Below are 12,093 nucleotides of genomic sequence, written 5' to 3'. Positions count from 1 at the left end.
CGTTCTGTGCTCCAAACGGGTGCGATACGTTCGGTTGAGATGCAGTCCCATAATGTCCTTAGAGAAGGGTTTAAACGCACGAGGGTCTCAGCAGTGTCAGATGCTGTGAAGAACGCCATCCTGTTGCTCATCGCACGCGGACTTTATTTTTCTTCTGTGAAACATGTGGCAATCAACGCCCCAAGGAAAAGCCGTGGTTTCAGTGATGCCCTTTATGCCATACTCTACGGCCTTTTCACGCTGATTATGAGCGGCTGTGTGTCTGGAATCCATTCTTCGGCCAGTCACGAGAAATCCACATGATTTCAACCCTGGGCGACGCGTTTCTGACTCCCATTGCAGATGTGTCAAGAGAAGGGATGAAATTTGGATAAGAGCGGGTGTGACGAGCTTCCGATCACGTGACACATCCACGGTGGCAATGGGCAGAATTGTGGTGAAATTTAGTGCCAGTGTGACATGATTAACTCACCTCACATGTCACATGAACTTCTGAGCTGTGGCCTCTTTTCGCATGTTTCGACATCTCATTGTTTGAAACGTGTTCGAGTCCGAGAGTGACGTCGTACGGTGCCATGCTTTTGCATCATTAGAAAAGTATATAAGAAATATATGCGAATATGGACAACCATCAACTGTTGAGCGGAATGACGTCAGTGAAAATTAGTGCCGGACCAGCACTGGGACCGACCCGGATTTCCCGCTTATTGCGAGCAGTCGCTTTACCATTTGGCTATCCGTTGTCGTCTCACGGCGAGACCCAAAATTCTATATGTCATCAACCATGGTTCTAGAACCTATACTCGTACATCCATTATGTATATTCCCGTACAGGGGAGTCATTCTACTTGAAACTCACTCGCCCGGTGTCAGCGGATAAATACTGTACTGCGGTGTCTTCGTTATTCCGAATTACGATGCGTCTTAATTAGGAATGCCAACGGCCTTGCCGCAGTGCATACACCGGTTCCCGCGAGATCACCGAAGTTAAGCGCTGTCGGGCGTGGCTGGCACTTGGATGGGTGACCATCCGGGCCGCCATGCGCTGTTGCCATTTTTCGGGGTGCACTCAGCCTCGTGATGCCAATTAAGGAGCTACTCGACCGAATAGTAGCGGCTCCTGTGAAACGTCCCCTTAGAAAACTTAATGAATTACTATGGAGATAAACCCCTTACGTTATTTGATTTTCAAACAGCTGAGCAGAACTGAACGTACTCAGACATTTCGCTCTTTACCTATTCTGATCAACACTCAACTGACACACAATATTTTCGCAATCTGACTTTTAATAATCCCTACAAAAGAATGGCCCTGACTAACAATAACCTATATCTTTCACAAATCACTTACCTCACAAAAATCATCGTTACTCGAACTACTGCAATACAGAGAGTGCCACTACTGCCAGCTAAACAAAAGATTCAAACTACTGAAGGCACTAACTACTGATAGGCATAGTTAGCAAATGAAAGATTTGATAGAGATCAAACAATGTATTTACCTTAATAGTGTTCAAAGGTATATATATAGCAGTTCATGACATCCAGTCTTACAAATGTACTGTCTCTGATGGACACAGGTCCAGATCATCCGCTCTCAAAACTCCGCCATCTCACTCCCCACGTCCACCACTGCTGGCGGCTGACCTACAACTGCGCAACGCTACGCGCTGTTAACAGCCAATTGCCCAACACTACAATAGCAAATTCCAACAATGCCACCCAGCCACAGACTGCACACAGCACAGCCAGTGATTTTCATACAGAGCGCTAGATGGTGGTAGCGTTACCAATATAAAAACCTAAACAGCCTACTAAACCGGTCACAGAAAACCATCTTAACGACCGGGACAGCGGTGTGCTGACCACACGCCCCTCCTATCCGCATCCTCAACTGAGTATGACACGGCGGTCGGATGGTCCCGATGAGCCACTTGTGGCCTGAAGACGGAGTACATTATCTTAATTAGGAATAACACAAGCACTGCAGTATCGTATTAGAGAGGAAGGGTGCACGCACTTTTGAGCCAAATACCAAACTTCAGCGTCGCCATGGGTGGACATTACGATACTCTGAAAAGGTTGCGCAGTGTATATTGTAAACAATAACGGTCCCATCACACTTTATTGGGGTATTCCTGAAGTTATCTGTACATCGGTCAACTTAATTCTGTTACGAGCGATGTGTTGAGTTCTTCGAGGGTACTTCAAAAACTAAGTTACATGTTATTATGGCAGGCCAATTGTCTTTCATTGAATACTGCACAACATTTCAAAAGTAACGTAGGTATATGACACCCTGTTTCAACATAACATCTATGTAAACAACTCTCGGAACGATCTATCAATCGACTATACAAGACAGAAATCCGCTTCTTGGTTACCGTGCCATCCGAGAACCGCTGAAAAATCTCTTCCCCCCCAGGTGTTCTTCAAGCTTTCCGATTGCCTGGACATTGTTGCCTGTAGTCGATATCGATGGCCTTTCTTGAGATCGACGTCGCTCACGTACGTGCGACCTCGGTCAAATTGTTGACACCATTTAGATATGGTAGGATTTAACATTGCATTTGGTACATTTGGTACCGTCAGAATTTCACGGTGAAGCTGTGTGAAATTTTGCCGACCAGAATAGCACTCCGGTCGCCCGCACCGTTTCACTAGGCACTGTAGTGCAACAGTTTATCCGTGCCGCAGCAGAACTGTATCTACGGGATACCTCTGACGTGTACTCTCTTCTGAGAGTCCACCACTCATGCTGCACAGTGGTGTTAGCGTATGACGGCAGGTGTAAATTGCTTTCTAAAGTCACCCTACGTAACCGCCAGATACTCCTGAATCCAGCCACAAATCTGATACGATACCTGGTAAGCCCTTAGTTAGCTTGCTAAACGACACTACAGAACTGTATTAAATGCCTTCCTGAAATCAAGGAACACGGTATCACATTCAGCGTGAATGTCTGGAGCGCTCTGTATCTCCTAGATGAACGGAGTCCGAGGAATTTAGCAAGATATACGTTTGCAGAATGTCAATTTTTGTAGAGGAGACTTTAGTGTTCCAAAACCGTCAAAATTCGTGTGCATAAGACATGTTTAGTTATTCGGAAAGACACCGACGTCAACAATATAGGTCTGTTATTATGTGCACCAGTCCTACGACACTTATTGAACTTAGAAATAACCTGTGCTTTCTTCCTGTCGCTACGTACCTAGTAACTCGTCAAAGTACAAGGTGGTTATAATTAAACTTTCTTTATTGGAGCCTTTGTAGACGGAAAACTATTTACCGTCTGGGCACCCAGCTTTGCAGGAATGATGTTCAGAGTAGGCGCTAGGGGATTTGCGTTGTTAGTGTGTTGGTGTCATGACATCTCGTTAGGTGCTGGTACTAGTAAGGCGACTTACGACTGAGACACAGGTGTCAGTGTGTAGAACAGTCGCAGACAGCCAACATGGGTCTGGAGAGGGTCAGCAGGGTTTTACCCATATACTTGTTTTATCAAAACAACAGTAATAGTGCTGATGCTTTCGCGAGTACCGATGCATTAAAGTAATGCAGAGAGTTCCTCTTTTCACGCAGGCATTGAAGAACATGATTCGGAAGTTCGAATTAACTAGTGATTTGGAAGTTGCTCGTGGGAGAGCCGAATTGCATCACAAATTGTTGAAAAAGTTACTGTTGCCATGGCTGAAAATGTACGATCATCTAGTAGTGTCACGATAGCTGAACATGTCATGGTCCACCGCTCGAAATGTGCTGTGAACAATTGTGAAATGGTGTCCGTACAAACCTCACATTTATCACCAACTTTTGCTATGTGACACAGACATTCCAGGAGACCTGGAACGTAAACATGGTACGCAAACAACAAATACCACTCTCATTTGGAAATTAAAATGTGTTTAATAGTTTATTAGTTATCTCTCTTCCGCATATATTTACAGATGTTTTTACAAAGTTTCATTGTCCTATGAGCACTTCTTTTTCATGGCTGCCGTCTCTAGTAGCAAAAGTTTAATTATAACAGCTCTGTACAACTGAACAAGCCAGGACAGTCGCTCGTATTCCAGATGTGCACTGAAGCGCCAAAGAAACTGGTCTAGGCATGCATATTCAAATGCAAACATATGTGAACAGGCAGAATACGGCGCTGCGGTCGGCAACGCCTATATAAAACAACAAGTGTCTGGCGTAATTGTTACATTGGTTACTGCTGCTACAGTGGCATGATATCAAGGTTAAAGCAAACGTGGCGTTATAGTCGGCGCACGAGCGATGGGACACATCATCTCCGAGGTAGCGATGAAGTGGGGATTTCCCCGTACGATCAGTCCACGAGCGTACCGTGGATATCAGGAATCCGGTAAAACTTCAAATTTCCGACATCGCGGCGGCCGGAAAAAGATCCTGCAAGAACAGGACCAACGACGACTGATGAGAATCTTTCAACGTGACAGAAGTGCAACCCTTCCGCAAATTTCTGCAGATTTCAATGCTTGGACATCAACAGGTGTCAGTTTACGAACCATTCAACGAAGCATCATCGATATGGGCTTCCGGAGCCGAAGGCCCACTCGTGAACCCTTGATGCCTGCGCGACACAAAGCTTTACGCCTCTCCAGGGCCCGTCAACACCGACATCGGGCTGTTGATGACTGGAAACATGTTGCCTGATCGGAAGAATCTCGTTTCAAATTGTATCGAGCGGATGGACGTGTGCGGGTATGGAGACAACCTCATGAATCGATGGACCCTGCACGTCTGCAGGGGACTATTCAAGCTGGTGGAGGCTCTTAAATGGCGTGGGGCGTTTGCAGTTGGAGTGATATGGGACCCCTGATACGTCTATATACGACTCTGACAGTTGACACGTACGTAAGAACCCTGTCTGATCACTTGCATCCATTCATGTCAAATATGCATTCCGACGGACTTGGGCAATTCCAGTAGGACAATGCGACACCCCACACGTCCAGAATTTCTTCAGAGTGGTTCGAGGAACAATCTTCTGAGTTTGAAGACTTCCGCTGGTCACCAAACTCCCCAGACACGAACATTATTCAGCATATCTGGGATGCCTTGCAACGTGTTGTTCAGAATATATCTCCACCCTCTCGTACTCTTACGAATTTATGGACAGCGCTGCAGGTCTTATGGTATCACCTCCCTCCAGCGTTGTTTGCGGCACTTCTGTGTGTTCGCGGGAGCCCTACACGTTATTAGTCAGGTGTATCAGTTTCTTTGGCTCTTCAGTGTATTTGTATTGTGAGTGTTTGAACGTTCAAATCAGTCTCACAGTACTGTTGTTCTTTTGTGATTTCGTAATTGATACACTAAATCATTAGAATGAGTTTTCGATCTGCAGTGGAGAGTGCAGAAGAGCTGGCCCAGCAAGCGGTGCATGACAACGTCTGTGTAGATTGGAGAGTGGGACAGAGGTACTGGCACTGGCTGTGAAGGCAGCTTGGGAATCGTGCCTGGATAGCTTAAGCCGTCTAATTCGCTGACAGGTCAATATGCAGGGTTCGGGCCCAGTTCCAGAACACAGTTTCGAACTACCAGTTGTTTTTGTTTTTGTTGTGATGATCAGCCCAAAGACTACTATGACCAATCATGCTGCCTTGTTTGTTGTTATTGTCGTTGTTGTTGTGATTTTCAGTCCGAAGACTAGTTTGATGCAGTTCTCCAAGTTTACCTGCCCCTTGCAAACCTCTACATCTCCGCATAACTACTGCAAACTACATCCATTTGCGCCTGCTCACTGTATTCATGCTTTGACCTCCCTCTACAATTTGAACACCCCACATTTCCTTCTGTTACGAAATTGGCAATTCCACAGTGTCTCCAGATGTGTTCTGTCAATCAGTCCTTCATTTAATCAAACTGAGCCATAACTCCTTTTTCTCCAATTCCATTCATTGTCTACTCATTAGTTACTCGATCTACCCCTTCTCTAGCACAATGTTTCAGAAGCTGCTATTTTCTTCCTGTGCGAATTGTTCGTCCACTTTTTACTTCCGTACAAGGCTACACTTCTTACAAACACCTCCAGGAAAGACTTTTTGTAATTACAAATATATATTTGATGTTAAGGTAGCTCTCTTTTTCATAAAAGTTTCTCCTGCTGTACGGCCCTCTACTTCGGCTATTGCCAGTCATTCCGCTGCACAATTAGTAAAACTCATCGACTAATTTCAGTGCCTCATTTCCTAGCCTAAATCCCTCATCTCTGCCTAATTTAATTCGACTACACTCCCTTACCGCTGATTTACTTTTTTATGTTCATCTTCTTTTCAAATCGCTATCCGTTCCGTTCAGCTGTCCTTCCAAGTCCTTTGCCATCTCTGACAGAATTACAAAGAAATTGTCAAACATCAAATTTGTTATTTCTTCTCGATATACTTTAATCCTCATTCCAGATTTCTCGTTAGTTTCCTTTACTACTTGATAAATTCACATATTGAATAATATGGGGGTTAGGCTATGAGATCGTGGTTACGCTGGAATTTGGTTTGCGTAACCTTTCGTTCCCTAAACTTTATCCTTACCACCTTTAGAATTTCAAAGACTGTGTTGCAGTCAACAATGTTAGATGTTTTCTTTAAATCTACAAATCCTATACATGTAGCTATGTAGGTTCGCTTTTCTTTCGCCTGTCTACTGAGATAAGCTGTAAGGATCAGTGTTGTCCGGGTGTTCTTACATTTCTCCGGAAGTCAACCTTATCTTTCCCGTTGTCGGTTTCTGCGTTTTCCCGTTCTCCTGTAAATAATTCATTTTAGAACTTTGTAACCATAAAATTGATAATTCGGTAATATTGACATATGTGAGCACTTGCACTGTTTGGAATTTGAAACAGCACATTCTTCTCGAAGTCTTAGGGTATTTCGTCAATGAAATTTCATTAAAATCTTAATTTCCCCGTACAACTCCTGCAACCTTCATTTCGTTGAGATCAACGGGAAACGTCGCATGGGTGAGTTTTTGCTGCTCTGCATAAGATTATGAGTCCTGGATGAAGCGTTTCCTTAATGTGAAGTAGAGTCAGGTGTTTTACGTGGAAATCATAGAGTTTATTGTGCAGCACTTTCGAATAATCATCAAAAATTGAGTGGGCAGTTCAGACATGAAGTACAAATGTTTAATGACGTTCAGTGAAGAACGCTGACGAAAAGGAGACAGACGCAAACTATGCTAATTGTGAAGTATCCAGCGTTAAGTGCACTTCTTACGGCAAGAAGCAGCATCACGAACACACTTAACTGTCATGTGAAGAACGAATGTTGTAGACTACTTGGAATGAAACAGGTTATGGAGCACGTCAGCTTCCAAGCGGAGTTGATGAGAGCGGTGTAATGCAAAGAAGAAACGCCGAGCATCCTCAGACCTTTAGAAGAACGATGATTTACATGTTTTACTTCGAACAGTCTATATCAATGAATGACGCTGGAACGTCGCTTCAAAAGTTGCGACATGGAGAACTCTTTAACTGTTCTCAAATTTCCCGTTTCTGATTGCTTACGACGTGATCACCTCTTGGCTCGAATTGTTACAGAGATACCAGCCAATAATGTGGGAAAAGTCGTGATAAGATACAGTAACAGAGTGCTCGATTAATTTTATTGAGCGATGTACTCGCAGCAGTCACAACGGGTACGTGAGTGCCGACAATCAGCTGGGGAAGTTTCCTGATAGTGACAAATGGAGCACTCAATGAACGTTGTGGAGAGTCATCGTGAGAAGCACTCGCAGCGTGTAAACTGAAATTGCACCATCCATTCCCGTTGTTTGCTTACAGGTTCTCGGCGCTCAACATCGTGGTTATTAGCATCCTTACAAAATCATTTTTGGAAGAGTGGTGCAGAAACTCGAAATACATTACCTAATAAAGGTAACATGAGCAAAAGGACATGTGGCTCGATGTTCGTGACTGCACACACAAACAAAAACACACATACACACACACACACACACACACACACACTCACACAAATAAACACAAAACGACTTGTGTCATGAAATGGATAATGAAGAGGGCTATTAAAGGGAGTGGCTCGGTGTCTGTGTGTCACACTGAAAATACAAATGTTCGAGGTTCGATTCTCAACTGGTTCAGAGATATATTCTACCGCGCATCACCTCCTTCGCCTTTGATATTTGTTAATGTGGGTAATATCAAGTCGCACCATGGTTCGGAATCTACGTTAAACTGTAGTGCCCCCTATAACTGACTGCCTAAGCCCGTCAAAACGAGGAAAACACTGACACGCACAATCCACATGATTCTAGAACAACAGCGATGTCCATATCTTCTATACTAGAAGAACATACGACGTACACTAAGGCGACAAAAAGCGTGAGGTAGCAATATGAACGTGTAAAGACGCCGGTAATGCCGCTTAAACAAGAGATAAAAGACCTTTGGCGGAACTATCAAGTCGGCCCTGATGGCCGAGCGGTTCTAGGCGCTTCCGTATGGAACCGCCTGACCGCTACGGTCGCAGTTTCGAATCCTGCCTCGGGCATGGATGTGTGTGATGTCCTTAGGTTAGTTCAGTTTAAGTAGTTCTAAGTTCTAGGGGACTGATGACCTCAGATGTTAAGTCCCATAGTGCTCAGAGCCATTTGAACCATTTGGAACTATCATTTATACTCAAGTGATTCATGTGAAAAGGTTTCCAACATGATTATTGCCGCACAACGGGAATTAACAAACTGTGAGCGCGGAATGATAGCTGGAGCTAGACGCATGGGACATTCCACTTCGGATATCATTAGGTAATTCAATATTCTGAGATCCACAGTGTCAAGAGTGTGACGAGAACACCAAATTCAGCCATTACCTCTCACCAAAGACAACGCAGTGGCCGACGACTTTCACCTAACGACCGAGAGCAGCGGCATTTGCGTAGAGCTGTCAGTGCTAACAGTCAGTGCTGTGAACTAACAGCAGAAATCAATGTGGAACGTACGACACGTGGCCATATCGGTTGGACCCTAGACGACTGGTAAACCGTGGGCTGGTCAGATGAGTCCCGATTTCAGTTACTAAGAGCTGATGGTAAGGTTCGCTGTGGCTCAGACCGCACGTAGCCATGGACCCAGGTTGTCGACATGGCGTTGCGCAAGCTGGTGGTGGCTCCATAATGGTGTGGGCTGTGTTTACATGGAATAGACTGGGTCTTTTGGTCCAACTGAACCAATCATTGACTGGAAGTGTTTAGGTTCGGCTACTTGGAGACCATTTGTAACCAATCATGGGGTTCATGTTCCCAATGTTTTTATGGATGACAATGTGCCACGTCACCTATTGGTTGAAGCTCCTTCTGGACAACTTGAGTGAATTATTTAGCCACCCATCGAATATTTATGGGCTATAATCGAGAGGTCATTTGGTGCACAAAATCCTGCACCGGCAACCTTTTCGCAGTTACGGACGGCTATAGAGGAAGCGTGGCTCAGTGTTTCTGCAGGGGACTTCCAACGACCTCTTGAGTCCATGCGACGTCGCGTTGCTGCACTACGTCGGAAACAAGGGGGTCAGACACGATGTTAGGCTCAAATGGCTCTGAGCACTATGGGACTTAACATCAATGGTCATCAGTCCCCTAGAACTTAGAACTACTTAAACCTAACTAACCTAAGGACAGCACACAACACCCAGCCATCACGAGGCAGAGAAAATCCCTGACCCCGCCGGGAATCGAACCCGGGAACCCGGGCGTGGGAAGCGAGAACGCTACCGCACGACCACGAGATGCGGGCACGATGTTAGGAGGTCTTTTGTCACTTCAGTGTATATTACACATTACTAAAGCTATCAGTGGGCCAAGGTGGAGATCACTATGCACCAACGAAATTTTTGATTATTTTCTCAACAACGTAATGTGTCTGACAGGTAGTAAACAATGTGTTCAAGCCAATCTAAAATCATTTCTTGTAGGCAAATTTTTCTATTCCATAGATTCAATTTTATTTTAAAAGTAGTAGCCTGTAAAAATGAGAGCCCATAGTTTTAAGTGTGCTTGCATGAGTAAAACCGTAAAATAATGTGTTCATTAATGTTAAAATTAGGCCAATGTGCCATTTTGGTACTTTGAAATGGCCAGCATGTAGCTGTCCACTGAAAATAATCGTGTTTACAATGTAAACTGTCTCGTCCCAGATCATTTAAAAAACAATCAAAATGGTGTACGTAACTTATAAACAGCTAAGCAACTAACAATAGTACCGTGCCTACCAAAACATTGTGATGTTGAAACCAACCGCTGGGTTTATGATAGTTTTATCTTCTCTTTTAATTAACCGAATGGAAGACCATTACACACCCTTATCTTTTGAAGGCAAAGGTCTTGAGATTTTGAAAGCAGGTTGCGAGCTACTGCTGGACAATTAATTTGGTAAGCAAACTGTCCACGAAAGACAAGGCACCGGGCTGGAGAGTATGTTTCACAGCTGCAAACATTCTGCTACTGATTCATTTTGGCCAATAAAATAGAATGTAAAACCAATCTTCAGATATCTATACGGCTTTCAACTAATTTGAGGATTGCCTTTGCCCTAACGACGAGTTCTGGCGCTAAAAAAAAGACTGCTGTGTTACAATCGGCCAGCTGTCAAAACGGAGAACAAGTTCGATTCTAATTGCAGCGATGCCATCATGTTAGCCAATAAAGCAAACAGACACCACCCGGGCAGGCCCTGAAGACCCAACTTTATCGACCGGCCGCTGTCATCGCATCGTCAGCCCTTAGGCGTCACAGCATGCTGATACAGAGGGGCATGTGGTCAACACACCTCTCTGCCAACCGTTGTCAGTTTTCGTGACTAGCATGTTAGCCAATAAAACACAATTAACCAAAATACAGCGTACCCATAGTGGTATGCCAATGGTCGGCATAGTATTATCGTGGGTCACCTCCCGGATGGAGGGACGCATGTGTGTGAAGAGTGCGCTCCCTAACATCCCTCTGAACGGAGAGAAGCACGTCACGACTGTGGTGTTGAGTTCAAGAGCTACTTGGTCGTCAGCCACTCTATGTGCTGAGTACTACTCATCAAAAGTATCTGGACATTGGTATGTAATGCGAAACTGACCGCTAGATGTTACGAGAGTCGGACCCACCAGTATAAAAGCAGGGGAGGATTACGTTGTCAGTAGAGGAACAGTTGACAGCAGAATGGTTCCGCCGGGAGGGCTCAGTGACTTCGAGCGTGGACTAGGAACTGGGTGTCATCTGAGTAACAAATCCACAGGGAAATTTAAATCCTTCTAAAGCTACTGTTGGTTGTGTGATCGTGAAGTGGGAGTGCGAAGGAACATCTACAGCTATCCGGGACCAGGCAGACCACGTGAACTGACGGAAAGACAGTCGAGCACTGTGGTCGGTGGTTGTAAAAAATCGCAAGAAATCAAACGAGAGTTACAAAGTGCTGTCAACAGCCCTGCTAACACAATGACTGTACGTACGGAGTTAAAAGTAATGGAGTACAATGACCGATCTGCTCTCCATTTCTGCAGTGAATGCATGCTAAGCGACGCTTTATGTGAAGTAAAGTGCGACTTTACTGGAAGAGAATGATTAGAAACTTGTGAGCTGGAGTGATGAATTACACTGTACCCTGTGGCAACCCTACGAAAGGGTTTGGGATTAGCGAAGTTCTGAATGACATTATCTGCCCGCAGTGAAGTATGCAGGAGGTGGTTGTACATGCGGTGTTTTCCGTGGGTAGGGTGCCCGACCCCCTATTGCACATAACAGAACGCTAAATGTAGAAGGGTACGAGCAAATTTTACAATGTTGTATGCTGAGTGCAGTAGAGTAACAGTCCAGAGACGTAAATCGTTTGCATCAACAAGACAGTGCAGCTTGTCGGAAGGCAGCATTCGTGACGTATTTGTGTGTGTGGGCAATAACATTCCTGAAATGGAGTGGCCTTCCCAGATGTAACACCTTCGGGACGAGTCGGAACGTCTGTTCCAGACATCGGTTGGCAACATCACTCTTTTGTTTAGGCTCTTGAGGAAGACTGGGCTGCCATTCCTCCACCGACAGCCAGACGCCTCAGTGAAAGTGTCCCCACCAGAAT

The 12,093-nt window shown here is 44.9% G+C and overlaps 1 pseudogene; it reads left to right on the top strand.

The window, feature by feature from the left end:
* The first annotated feature begins 936 nt into the window (after window positions 1-936).
* LOC126189231 (5S ribosomal RNA) lies at window positions 937-1,054 on the top strand (annotated as a pseudogene).
* The last annotated feature ends 11,039 nt before the right edge of the window (window positions 1,055-12,093 follow it).

Source organism: Schistocerca cancellata, chromosome 5 (genome assembly GCF_023864275.1).
Source record: "Schistocerca cancellata isolate TAMUIC-IGC-003103 chromosome 5, iqSchCanc2.1, whole genome shotgun sequence".
Taxonomy (NCBI): domain Eukaryota; kingdom Metazoa; phylum Arthropoda; class Insecta; order Orthoptera; family Acrididae; genus Schistocerca; species Schistocerca cancellata.
This window is presented reverse-complemented; position numbering and strand designations above follow the sequence as displayed.